Below are 14,778 nucleotides of genomic sequence, written 5' to 3' on the forward strand. Positions count from 1 at the left end.
CAGGATCTAAGCCACATGCTCAAATTACTTGTTGAGGAGCCAAGGGCAAGACAGTCTACTGCAGCAGGGGGAATGAGACACTAGCAGACAGAACTCAGCTGCTCTTGCCTCCTCCCACTGTAGTCTATTCCTGTACGGCCTGCCAGGGAAGAGGGAGGTCTGAGGCAATAGAGAAGATATAACAAGAGAGAAAAAGATGGAAACAAATTGTCTGCAAAAACCAAAGTGGCAGGCCTTCCTCAAAGCAATATGGCACAGGCAGCTACTTCTGTCAGATGGAGGCAGAACAACCGTCTTGCAGGGCAGATCCTGGCTATATATAGCGGGAACTCTTAGGTGCCAAAATTTCTATTTGGTGAGTTGCCTACATAAGTGCTGCTGGGCATGGTTATCCAGTAGCCTGTTTCCATACTGGTGGATTCCTTGTGTATGAGAATGTATAACATAGATTATGATATACTATTGCCATTTTATAACGGAGCTATCCAGCCACAGAACACAGTCTAAGGTCACTTTTGTTCCAGGAAGTACTGCTACATCTTCTGAGTAATCCTTTTGTTTATTTTTTGAAAAGTTTGAAAATATCTTAATCTTCTGTCAAGTTCAGTGCTGTTGACTTGTTGCAGAAGGTGAACATAAAGTTTAATCAAGAGGAGAAGTAATTGGTGGTGTTAGTTCACTTTCCTAATCTATACATGTACCAGTGAATTCATGCCTGATGACACTTAGTGAATGAGGACAAAATTAGGAGCACAAAGTCTCCATAATTATTAGTATATTCTTTTAGATATTTTATAAATCACACCATACACGCTCACATAAAAAATTTCATTCGAAGAACATCATTAAGGTTGCAAAGTTAAGAACTCCAGAATTAGAATATGCCGTATTCAGGTTCCTTGTGCAACCTTAATTCAGCCTCCTGTGTAAGCATTATGATACAGTCTTTAAACACATGATGACTTACTATTTTTTCCACAGGACCCCACCTCATTCCATGGACAGGATAGACATTGCTCCCTTAATGAGCAGCTTTTCAATATTTTGTTTTCCCCTCATTGTTCATTGTGTGGCCCCAGGCCTTATTTACTTCACACTGTTCAAACCTTGCTCTGAAGACCGAATTATTAATTTCGTCATGGGCTTTTCTGTGGTACTCATCACTAGAGTATCGGAGTGCTTCATAAACATTAATTAATTTATTTTTACAACACCCCAGTGCGGGTGGTGGTAGTATTATCCTCGGCATCACGCCTCTGCCAAATTTCAAGGCTCTGCCCCAAAGCATGAGGCACGGAAGCGTCTCAAGAAAAGGTTGCCAGAAATGTGTAACATGGGCAAAACAAGTATTTTTCCTCCGTCTCATTCTAGGAAATGGCTGAACTGTTTTGGCTGAAATTTTCCAAAAACTTCAGTCCTAACCGACAACGGATATAGAAGAATTCAGCACAAATGTTGAAAGTTTGGCAAAATTATAAGCAACTAAAAAGAGGATCTTACAATGGGAAGTGTCGGGCAACTTCAGTAATAGGTAGTGCTACCTGCTTTGCCTATAATAAATCATTCTGTTGAGACAGGGCAATCTGCAACTGTCCCCGATATCCCTGTCACGCATCTTCCCTTAGAGTACGTCACTTGCATAGAACTCTGAAAGTATTCCTTAATATATATCTTTTTAAAACCTACTCATTAGAAAGAAATAAAACATAAAACATTATGTTTCTGCATCTCTTGTGAGATTCTCAAGTCTTGAGGCTTTGATCCAAAGAAAAAATTCTGTGTGTGTGAGAGAGAGAGAGAGAGAGAGAGAGAGGAAAAAATAATAACTTTACGTTACTGCAGTCAGAAAGCACAAGAGTCTCCTTTTCATTGAGTAAATTACATTTACACCCATTTTAAGGCCCCTTTACATGGTCAGAGTGGTGTAAAGGGACCCTAGTGGATGAGAAGTAGGCCTACAGAAGTGCTCACAGTCTAATCAGTTACATTTCTCATACTTACTGTAATTTTGCAATATGTATTTTCTCTCTCTGTTTTTTTATGACAACTCTGACTTGGGGAAGTCCCTTACTGTAAGGCAAGAAAATCCTAGCTCTGTTTTAATCCCTTTGTGTCTATTCAGATTTTCCCGGCATGACATCCATTGCCAGGAATGGACACAGTGAAACAGCTGTCACCTGGGAGATCATTTGTCTCTGTGTAACATGCAAATGATCTTTTAAATAATTAGAGGCAGCACCTAGCAATGAATTTCCTCACTGCCTTGCATTCAGTAAAAAGGCGGATGGTTAACCCTGTGGTACTGGATTTCCTGAACATAATGTGCCAGCGTGGTTTTCAAATTAACATTAACAACAGGCCCTCAGGATCCTGCTAGCTCTAAGAAGTAGCCTCTTTCTGATGTGTGCATGAAACTGCCACTAATGCTAATAACAGGATAAATCTTGTACTCTGCATCCAGGCAAGACTCCAATTGATTTCAACAGGAGTTCTGCCTGAGTGACAACTGACAGTTGCACATACAAATCAAGGATGAAATCCCCCCTCCACACACACACAAGCATGAGTAAATTTGCTTTGTGCAGGAAACTAAGTGGGGTTGTGGTGAGTCCATCCTTTAGCCCAGGGGCAGGCCATGGGACACCAAGTGCAGCGTTTCCATGAATGCTCTTCCAATCTAGAGATTGGAAAAGCAGCTGCTGTCCCTCCAAGCCCCAGATGGGGTTTCCAGCACTAGATCAACAGATTCAGCAATCCAGGACTACAAAACTACCCCACACCCAACACTTCCCTCCATGCTGGCCTATTCAGCGCTAACGTGGAGCCCACTTCCTCAGTGAAGATGGGGAGAGAGGTCTCCTTTGTACAGCTGCTGTATCCACGTCCCCTTTCCCGAACAGGCATGACAGCTCTGGATCAGCACAGAGGGCTTGTGTGGCCTTTCACTGGCAGATGCATTTCATCCCAAAAGAACTCTTTTGTGGCTTTACAATCTACTAAGAATTCTGATCTCTTAAGTTTAGTTACCATGTCAAACCTAAGTAAATTTGGTTAAATCTTGAACCTAGCAGCTTCCACAACACAGAGCAGGCAAAGCTCATGGCCCTGTGCCCACAGAAGCCTCTGCAGTTCCTGAGAGTTGTGACACTTCTCATCCATGCTGTGTAGTCTGGCTCTGGCTGTCCATATTGGCCTCTTCTGCACGGGAAGTCATGGACTCATTCCCTAGTGGGCACTTGGGAGTGGTGTTAGGGAGGCCCTGAACATGTGCAGCGCCTCTTCAAAGTCCAGATGGTGGGGTTGGTTCTCCTGATTGCAGGCAGCCTGGGGGACCCTAAAGGGGCTACATCAGTCTCCCTGAGTGACAACTAACTGTTTCAGAGTTGTCAGCCAAGAAGAGACTCAAGCCCCAGTGGCTCTTGCATGGGTAAAGATGGGCCTGATGAGCAATGAAGATATGCTTGAGCGTGGAGTCTTGCCATTGACTTGAGATCTGTCCGCCAGTCTTTGAGGGGCTACATACCCTATTCTGGTAAGGTGGTTGTCTATCCCTTCCACAACCAAAGCCTACTGAAATATACGGGAGTCTTTCCATTGATTTCAGTGGGCTTTGAATCAGTCCCCAGATCTGAGTTGCCTGGCCCAGTGGATTTGCACAGCTAAATGACAGAGAAGTAGCAAATATTTCTTGCAATTTCTCTTCTGGTATTGGCTGTATGTATTAAAAGACTGATGTTCTTAAGACTTTAAATTCATGAACTGTCTAAGCAGTAATTGCAAAACAGCATACGATCGTCTGGCTGCATTTCCATAGTCACTTGATTAGAAGATGCTTTAGAATACTGTAGGTTAAAAGCACTGGAAACTTTTATTGAGTTAAAGATACTGTAGGGTATAGTACTTCCACAGCTCAGTAAAAGCTTCCAATACCTTTGAACTACATTTTTTTCAAGGGAATAATGCTTTTAGTTTTCATGGTTAAACCAGCCAGCACTAGATCTGACAGAGCTATGCAGTTTCAGAGTTTAAGATTTTTTCCTTTTTTCTTTCTATTAACAGACAACTAGTATGGATGTTTTGCAAGGGTGCATCAGCGTAGTGTGGTAGATGCACATAAGACCATAACTACGGACATATTGGGACAGACTAATGGTCCATGTAGGCCAGTATCCTGTTTCTGACCGTGGCCAGCACTAGATGCTTCAGAGGGAATGAACAGAACAGGGCAATTATCGGGTGATCCATCCCCTGTCGACCAGTCCCAGCTTCTGGCAGTTGGAGGTTTAGAGACACCCGGAGCATGGTGTTGCACCCTTGATCATCTTGTCTAATGGTCATTGATGGACCTGTCCTCCATGAACTTATCTAATTCTTTTTTTTAACCCAGTTATAATTTTGGCCTTCACAGCATCCCCTGATAACGAGTTCAATTGTAGGTTTACTGCATTGTATGAAGAAGTACTTCCTTTTGTTTGTTTTAAACCTGCTGCTTATTAATTTCATTGGGTGACCCCCTAGCTCTTGTCACGTGAAAGGGTAAATAACACTTCCCTATTCACTGTCTCCGCACCAGTCATGATTTTATAGACCTCTCTTATATCCCTCCTTAGTCGTCTCTTTCCTAAGCTGAACAGTACTGGTCTTTTTAATCTTTTCTCATATGGAAGCTGTTCCATACTCATTTTTGTTGCCCTTCTCTTCACTTATTCCAATTCTAATATATCTTTTTTTGAGATGGAGTGACCAGAACTGCACGAAGTATTCAGTGTTTGGGCATACCATGGATCTGTATACTGGCATTAGGATATTTACTGTTTTATTATCTATCCCTTTCCTAATGGTTCCTAACATTCTGTTAGCTTTTTTGACTGCTGCTGCATATTGACTGGATATTTTCAGGGAACTATCCACCATGGCTCCCAGATCTTTCTTGAGTGGTAACAGATAATTTAGACCCCATGATTTTATATGTATAGTTGGAATTATTTTTTTCTGATGTGCCTTTTTGGACTTTGCCCACCACACCACCAACCAGATGATCTGGCAACAACAACCAGTTCCTCCAGCAGCAGCAGGAGTTTTAGTGGTGGTGACAGAGAAAGTGGGACAAGGAGGAGGAAGAAGAGGACATCACCAAGCAACTGATCTTACAGGAGCTATTCCTTGAGCAGCTTCAGAGTGTGCAGCACCATTTCTGGAATTGGGAAACCAGTTTCGACTGGTGAGAAAGGATCATTCTGCAGACCTGGAATGAGCAGCAGTGGTGTGAGAATTTGAGGATGGCAACGGCAGCCTTTTTTGAGATATGTGCTGAATTAGCCCCAGAGCTACAAAGGCAGCGTGCCAACATGTGGTGCCCCATAACTGTGGAGAAGCTGGTCGCCATTGCCATTTGGAAGCTAGCCACCCCCTAATGCTACTGGTCCATAGCCAACCAATTCGATGTAGGGAGATTGACTGTTGGAGCCATTGTCATACAGATGTGTGATACCATGCATAAGGTCTTCTTGCACTAGGTTATAAAGTTACTAATGCTCAGAAAATTATTGAAATCTCTGTACATATGGAGTTTCCAAACTGTGTGGGGGCAACTGATGGGACCATGTGCCCATTATTTCCCCCCCAACCAGGACTCAGAATGTATAAACCAAAAGGGGTATTTCTCCATGGTTCGCCAAGGGCTTGCCAACCACCATGACAGGTTTACAGACATATGTGGTGGACAATGCAAGGGTGGTCTGGAAAGGTCTATGATGCTAGGATCTTAGAGAATTCAGCTCTAGTTATCTTATTGGATAAAGGATGGTTTGCCTTGAAGAGCACTACGGACATTAATGGTCTGGAGATTGCTCCAGTTGTCCTGGGAGACATGAAGCTATTCACGGGCCATTTGGACAGAAGAAAGGAACTGTTTATCAATTCAGTGTCACCTCAGTGGAATGTGGAAGATGACGGGGTGGAAGATAACAACCTTCACACAGTCCACCCTGTTAAGTTCGAAACCATGACTAATGTCATCAAACCATTGACCGAATGTCAACTGTGGACCTCCCAGTCGAAAGAACCACAGGATAAGCCTCCCCTTTCAGGGCCAACATACTAGGCAGATCGGACTTGGGGTAAAGATCTGCCCGTTGAATGTTGAAGGCCTCTCACAGTCCAAATGTGACTACCTAGAGAAAGACGACCAACATCACTGCTCTCACCCTCCAGGAGACCCATGTTGCAAATGAAGAAAAAGCATATTGTACAAAATCAATGGCTATAAATTCATAGCCAGCAATTACCACCCAAAATATGGGCTTGCAATTTACATAAAGCGGCAAATCAACAAATATGTGGTCCTTCCTCCTATAGCGCACAAAGAAACAACTATAGCCTCCATGCACATCGGCAAGCTAAACATCATTAATGTATATAAACCACCGTGTGCACAGTGGCTTCAGCCAGCTCTGCAGAATGCACAGGACCCTGCTGTATTTGTGGGTGACCTTAATAATCACCACAAACAATGAAACTATGCAGCAAACAACATTGCAGGCAAAGAACTGACACAGTAGGCATTAGAAAATGATATGCTACTCCTTTTTGATGTGAATTGGCATGCCACTTTCCACTCTGCAAAACAGAGCGGAGAATACTGCCATGACCTGACACTCATCTCTAAAGAGGATACCAGCATACCGATACCTCGATGATTTCCTGAACAGCCAGCAGAGACCAGTACTGACGCATATTGGCGTTTAAATCCCAGTTTTCTATTCAAAACTGGCACTGCACTGAAACTTCAAAAAAGCAGACTGGGCCACTTTCTCCATGACTAGGGATAATACAATCTCCTGCATTCTCCCAATGCTGAACACTTCTGACTACTTTACTGTGCTCCTAATCTCCACCACAAAGAAGAATATCCCCTGGGGATACAGGTCATCATACACTCCTTGCTGGACTGCAGAGAGCCAAGAGCTCCTCCACAAATATGATGGGTGTAGAGACCCAGAAATTGGAAAAGCCTTCTTGGTATCACTGGATGCAGCAAGGCGGAAACAGGTCTAAACTTCACACTCTCAAGCAGATTCTAGAACCTGCAGAGATACCTGGGAGCTGCAAATCCCACACATGCCATTAGGCTGCAGGTGAAAGTAGATAGCCTTGTTTCTAAATTTTAGGGACATCAGAACAGCCAGTGGACAAACAGCATCACAGACAAGTCCAGTATCAGCTTTGGCAGGTGACGTCCAGATGCACTCCATCATCTCTATGGTCTGGACCATTCACAAGGAAGAAAATTGATGCAGCCACAAAATTGGGGAAAACAGTGGGAAAAGATGGTATCTATCCTGAGTTCCTATATAAGCTGTGTCTTCTGGCATGGAAATGGATGATGCAGCTTCTCACCAGCATCCTGAAGACCAGTGAAATCCCCTGCGTATGGAGAGAAGCCAAGGTCTTTGCACTCCAAAAGCCTGGAAAATCTGCAGCTCACTCTTCTAGTTATAGGTCTCCCTCCCTCTTGAGCACCACTTACCAGGTGAGGAAGCACATGATTCTGAACTGAATCAAGCCCACTGTGGACATCAGCCTATCCAAGGAACAAACTGGTTTTCGACTGCACAGAAGGGCTGCAACCAGGTCCTGGCCCTCACTACAAACATTGAGGCTGGATTCCAACGAAAACTCAAGACCAGTACCACTTTCATCAATATGACACAGTTTGGAAGGATGGTTTGCTACTGAAAATGAGCAAAATGATTCCTGTGTGCTGATCCTCAGGTGGCTGAACCCCATGCTTAGCAACCGAAGGATGTGCATATACTTTGGAGATCAAACCAGCAAGCTGTGCATTTTGAATAATGGGCTGTCACAGGCTCTGTACTTGCTCCAACACTCTTCAATGTATACACGAGTGATATGCATGAAACGATAGTGCAGAAGTTTGTGTATCCTGATGATTTGGCACTCACAACTCAGGCTTGTAGCTTTAACAAACTTGAAGTGACCCTTACACCTGACCTTAAGATCATGGAGGAGGACTTTCAAAAGTGGCAGCTGAAGCCAAATCTACTTTTCACATTGACAATAGAATCGCACAAAACACTTTAACTTATGAGTTTTGTGGTGAAACTGTGCATTATGACCCAAATACACATATCTCAGTGTCATTCCTGACCACACTCTGTACTGTGGCTTTCTGTATTAGCAAATATTGACCCTACAGCTGTCCAAGATATAACCATAGCATGAGAACTTAAATGCACTGAAGACTACCCAGAACTTCCCCTCTGGCAGATTATGAATAATATACCCCAACAATTCCAGAAATTGCCAAAGCCACTATGGACCACATGTGACCACCTCTTGTCTCTGGATCCAGCCATGGAATGGCAAAATGTCTGGACCTTCTCTTCCATTCCAAAGAAGCACATTATTACTGACCCAACAAACTGTCCTCCCGGTTTCAACCTGCCGTGCAGACTTTGGACCACAGTGAACCACATCAGAACAAACCATGTAAGATGCAGCTACTTGATAACAAGTGGAAAATCAAAGATCCCCCCAACTTGCGGTGATAACATCTGAATCATCAAACACAGCATAATGCAGTGTCCCAAAAATGGATTCAAAGGTGAACTGGGTGATATCCACGGCGTCACAAAGGAGGCCTTGAAATAGCTTATGGACCTTCAACTGCATCTATAGAATGTTGCTGTGCAGATACCATATGTGAGAGAGTGGAGTGTGTATTTGGCCATTTGAAAGGAAGGTTGTGGAATAGGTTGGAAGCTGCAGAAAAAAATGTGCCCACAATTATAGCTGCATGTTGTATTTTGCACAATATTTGTGAGAGTAAGGGGGGCTGAGGTGCAGAGACTTGATCAGTGGTTTGAGCAGCCAGCAAGGCATCCAATAGAAAATGGAAACCACAAAGGCAATACTCTCAGAGATGCGTATAGCTCTTACTTTGAGTCTCAGGCTTGAAAATGTGCAGTTGTATATTCAGCTGTTAATCCCTCGTGCGGGTTGGATGGATTCTGAGCAGGCAGAACAGATACTGGGAGGGAAAAGAGGGAGGTAGGCATGCGCCCGCCGTGGTGCGGTCTTGAAAACGTTCGATAATCGAGGCTTTAGCATGAGAGCCAATTGCCGAGCTGGAGCAGCCACATTTTGAAAATGCGTTTGCGGGAGGGGCAAAGGAACACTGTGGGCCGAGGGATGGGGCAGGGCTGGAGACTCAGAAAGGCACCTAGCTAACATCTGCCTAAAATGACCACAGGCATGAGGCATCAGGAATAGAAGCTAGCATGCCAATTAGCATAACAAATTTTAAAGATAGATACTTGCATAATGAGCTGCCCGCAATAGGATCTGCCTCCTCAGTCCTGGCATGGGTTTCTGGCTGAGAGGGCATCAGGGTCCTGAGCCTGAAGAGACCATGGCTTTCCGGGAACAGCTCTTCACTGGCCACCCCGTGTTCATCCTCAGATGTCTCTTGCTGCTCGGCCTTGGGCATGGGACGGGAGAGGAGGGGGGCAGCAGAGGCAGCAGCAGGGTCCACAACCTTCTTGGGTTCAGTAGTGGAGTAATTGATCAAAATCTTGTCCAGTTCCTCAAAAAATGGACAGGTCACATTTCTGCTGCCAGACCTTTTCCTGGCATCATTGGTTTGTGTACATTCTCCTGAGCTGTTTGCTCTTTATCCTGCACTGGTAGGCATCCCGGTTGTGGCCTCTCATGGACATCTGCTTAACAATGTCCACAAAAAGATCTTTATTCCGGTGGCTGGCCACAAGAGCTTGCTGCATCCACACTGCTCCCCCGATGGCAATGAGATCTAGGGTTTGGGCACAGCTCTAAGAGGGTGCATGAGACATGTGGAAAGGCTATAATCAATATTACATGGTCTGGCCAAGGTTTTCAAAAGTGGCTGCCTAAAATTAGGCTCCTAAATCCATATTGGAGCACCTGAATAAAAGGCCAGTTTTCAAAAGCACTGAGCATCCAGCAGCTCCCTTTGACTTGAGTGTAGCACCTTAGTGAACCCATTTAGTCAATACCTAAATATGAGTATAAAGCCCATTTTTGACTTTTGGCTGTAAAACATCAGTCATGGTACAAATTCTTGGGGGAGCATACTATTAAGGTAGAAGATGAGTGCCCCCATGATCAGGCTGCTGCCCCTTTTATAACTAGTCAGCAGTGACAGTCTCATCACCTTCTCCTCCTGATGGTTTTAGAAAATTCCAAAATCTAATGGGGGGAAATTGCAGATCTGTTACTGTGCTCTCTCTAAGAAGAAAAGTAATGGTTCCCGTCAAAGATGGTCTACTTAATCCAGCTCAAGTAGAGCTGGGTGACATTATAGTGATTTTGCTGAAAAATACGTTTTGGGGGTACCAGAACTATTCGTTAATTTCACAACCTGTTTGTGGGGGGAGAATTAAATGTTTTGACCATTTGGAAATGTTTGGTTTCAACATTTTCATTTTGAAACATTTTGTTTTGAAACAGCATTTTGTTTTGAATTTGGCCAATTTAAACAAAACAAGGATGAAAAACACCTAAAAACAACCAAACCAAAACAAAAAACTTGGAAAAAAAATTGTTTAGTTTTGGGTTGACCAAAAAGTTTCCGGTCAACCCCAAAAAAATGTTGGTTGCTTTGATGTGGTGAAAAAAAAAATTAAAAAACAGTTTTCATTTTATTGAACTGAAATTTTTTGGAGGATTTTTTTTTTCCTCTCTGGCCTCCAGGTCAGTCGCTAACCCCTGTCTCATTCCCTCCAGTTGTAAAAGAGATGATAGGCTCTATCAGATGCCCTAAATTCGGTTGCAAAACCCCCTATATTCTGTGGCACAAGTGGAAATGGGTCTAACAGGCTTGCATAATATCAGGGCAGTGAAGAGCTGGAGAACCCAGAAGAGGAAACACTGAAGCTGAAGACTTTGTATACAAACCTGTTATACTGCTGTACCCCAGGGTCTAAGGACACACTTCACAAGGTATAAGCAGGCAGAGAAATGTATAGGGCTTCTACTTGGAGATTTATTCATATTTTTACAAAATTAGTTTCTTAATGTATGGGCTAGGTCTGATGCCCATGTCAGGAAGGAGGTACTGCAGTCTTTATTTAATTATTTTTCACTGCTCAGCCTTAATGGGTTGAAGCTGCTCCACTGAGGATAAATAATTGTAAAAGTCATTGGGCCAGAGAGAGCACTCACCTGGTAGGTGAGAAACCCAGGATTCAGTCCCCCATGCTCCAATTACTTTTTTATTTATCCACAGTGGAACAGCTTCAAGAGGAGAGGCTGAGGAAGCCCTACAGCAGAATATACCATAGCCCAGTAGCAAGAGGGTCCTCACTATTGAGGGGGCAGATTACTTGTTCAGATCCCATCTGCCCCTCAGTTGGTGAGGGGACTTGAACCAGAGGTCTCCCACATCCCAGATGAGTACCGTAACCACTGGGCTAAAAGTTATGAGCAGAGGGCGCCTATCTCAGTGAGAGTGGTAGGGATTAGGACACACCCCTTGGCCAAATACCTCACATTGGCTAGTTTAGGCAAGGAGCCACCCAGCATGCTGGCTTTGTGAATCCCATTCTGAGGCACCTATCTCTCCCCATTCATTGTATAGGGAGCCTAGATGCCTAGCTCAGGTTTGTGAATCCCAGTGATTTTCTAGGTGCCAAAAAGTTGGGTGTGGCAATGCTGTGAGTCACCCCATCTAAGGTCCTTTGTGACTCAAGCCCTAGATATTTACAATAATTCCCAAAAGAGGAGTGGGGTGAGTTTTGACTGGCAAATTAAATCACTTGTTCCTTAGTTCCTCCCCTTTGTTCTCCTGCAATAAAACAACCACTGTGGAAGCCATAAGAGACCGTGGCCAAATTATGGACCGTAACCTTAGAGCAATGGCTATTAGCCAGGATGGGCAGGGATGGTTTCCCTGGCCTCTGTTTGCCAGAAGCTGGGAATGGGCAACAGGGGATGGATCACGTGATGATTACCTGTTCTGTTAATTCCTTCTGGAGCACCTGGCACTGGCCACTGTCAGAAGACAGGATACCGGGCTAGATGGACCTTTGGTTTGACCCAGTATGTCAGTTCTTATGTTCATTGGCATCTCCCGCTGCTGCATCTTAAGTACAAAATAGATAATTAGAGGATCCTCCTGATACCTGGCAACCAATTGGATATTCTTTGGTATCAGGGCATTAATCTGATATGAAAGTGATTCAGATAAGCTTCATTTTGCATTAATGAAAATCACATTTGTTAATACAATGCACAAAATCTCTCCTTACCAGCTAGTTTCTAAAATACTTAAGTTGCTTATTTAATGAATTATGTGTGAGCGGTTTTCATACGTGAAATCTGTAAAGTATCAGATGAGTGAGTTTGCTTTCAATCATACTATGTAGAAGTTGATTACCATGATATGATGCAGTAATGTTGATGCCAAGGCAAGGCACGACTGCTCCTGAGATTCAGCCTAAGTACCAGTGTATATGTCATAACTGGAAAGAATAAGATAACATAGGACAACGATGAGAAATGTGACTGCCTTTGTTCTCCATGTCCATGTTACATTATAAAAGAACATATCTAGGGGGTGATGTTACTGGAAATACTGTGTGGGAAGCTGCATCATGCCAGTCTTTCTTCAAAAGCCAAAATGGAGGGTTTTTTAAAATGTAATGACAACAGACAATGTTTATTACCCTTATTTTTAGTGTTTACAATCATCAAGGTTAAGGGTGAATTCCTGCGTCTTCTTATAATATTGACTTTCATACACTTTGAAGGTGGTCACATTACACTGTATTCCTGCCACCAACCTCTTTTTGTACATTACTACTGTTTAGTTTAAAGTTTGTGTAGGACTCTAGTGGATTAGGAAGCCTTTGAGCAGATCCGAGATTTGAGTTTAAATCCTAGTCCTTCCACAGACTTTCTGTGCAACTATTGCCAAGTCACTTAATCTCTTAAGTTACCCCCTCTGTAGAAATTAGAAATAGTAGACAGTTCAGAATGCTCTGTTTGCGTATTAAGATGTGCACTGGCTATCGATTCCTTTCTAGGTGAAATTTAAAATGTTGTTTTGGACCTATAAAGCCTTGGTTATTTTAGAGACCTCTCTGTGTTGTACTGTGGCAGTTGTGTTCAGCTCAAGTGCTCCGACGAACATCCTCCTGGTTTAAATGGAAGCAGGATAGGAGTTAGGGGATTCTTGATGATGTGCCCTTGACTTTGGAATCCACTGTCCCCGCTTTGTTCTGCAGAGCAGTGGTGACTTTCATGACATGCCATGACACAAGTCTTTTCCAAAGACAAAGCATGCAAATTTTCAGCCCCAAAGGTAATGTTATAGCCATGTGAAAACAGGAAGTTATAATGGGAACGATTTTGTATTTTTGTAACATTTGCTATCAGAAATAATGCTATAATTCCATCCTAAAAAGCTACAATAAAATGACATTAAGGTTGCAAAGACCAAACAAGTGGAGAACATCACTGGATGTTCTGGTAGCTGTTCTCTTCAGTCTTGTCTACTTGTCCCCAAGTCTATGATCCTAAATGTTCAAAAATATTTCAAAACGATATAAATAATACTGACATTTACAAAATGTAACCATTTGGCCTTCTCTTCTCAGATTCACTTTGCACACAATATGTTTTGCAGTAGGCTAGAATTAATGAATTAGTGTAATTTTTATGAGATTTCTGAGCAGAAACACTACAATAGAATGTTTAATGGCCCAATTCTAATAAATCTCAAAACATAATAGAGACATTAGCGAGGAGAAAAATATTTAATGTTTTTAATTTTATCTTTAATAGGACTGGTGAAAGATATTCATTAAAAAGGACTTGTGGACAGGATAATCATTGCACATCAGGAATTATATTAAACATGGTATAGGCGCTGCATATAAAGATTTAGATCAGCCTTTCAAAAAGTTAAGAGCATTTGTTTATTAAAAGAAATATTAGAATGCATTGCTTTCTGGAATTCACTGGATCCTGTCGCATTAGTGTGCCTCAGTTACATAAAAGGGATTCCACCTTACTCTTTTGTTAACTCCGCAGACCTGTATGAGATATTTTTTCCCTGCAGGGAAAAAAAAGAACGAACGGAAATGGGAAAGGCTGTGAGCATGGTTGAGTGGGACTAATGCTACTCAGTACCCTTTCCAGTCTAATTAGAGGTAAATAGGTGTGCTTTTTATGAAGAGAGAACCAGAATAAGAGGAGCTCATGAGGGATGGATACTGAAGCCCTAACAGCTTTTCTTTTTTACTGGAATTAAATGCTAGCCATGATTCACACTATTAAAGCTGTACTTACATAACAAATCAATATAAATAGCCTGACATCTTTAGGTGGCTTAAATTTATTTTATATATTTAATTAATATTATTTTTAATGAGCAACTAAGCTTCTAATGAACAGCTAGGTTACTAAGAAACTCCAAGGCCAGAATTAATAGGGAAAGGCTAGTCGCATAATCTTAACATAGTTTACTTATGGTAGAACCTTGCTAATAATTCATATTAATAATTAGACAGACCATTGTGAATTACTGAATGTTCTGACTCTGTAAATGAACAAATAATTTTAGATAAGTAATCATACTGCACCACAAAGTGTATTTTATTGATTTGGTTTGACAGTTTTGTTTCCTTTTAATTATTTTTCATAATATATTGAATATACATCATGCAGTATGTTGTGTAGAAATACACAAAACCTTAAAACATCTGCTATTAATTT

General features: G+C 42.4%; 1 protein-coding gene across 2 annotated transcripts in view; it reads left to right on the top strand.

Annotated features, from left to right (window-relative positions):
- CFAP61 (cilia and flagella associated protein 61) overlaps window positions 1-14,778 on the top strand; it is a 209,698-nt gene that overhangs the window by 178,680 nt on the left and 16,240 nt on the right. The window lies entirely within an intron of this gene.

This window comes from Lepidochelys kempii, chromosome 3 (genome assembly GCF_965140285.1).
Source record: "Lepidochelys kempii isolate rLepKem1 chromosome 3, rLepKem1.hap1, whole genome shotgun sequence".
NCBI classification, from domain to species: domain Eukaryota; kingdom Metazoa; phylum Chordata; order Testudines; family Cheloniidae; genus Lepidochelys; species Lepidochelys kempii.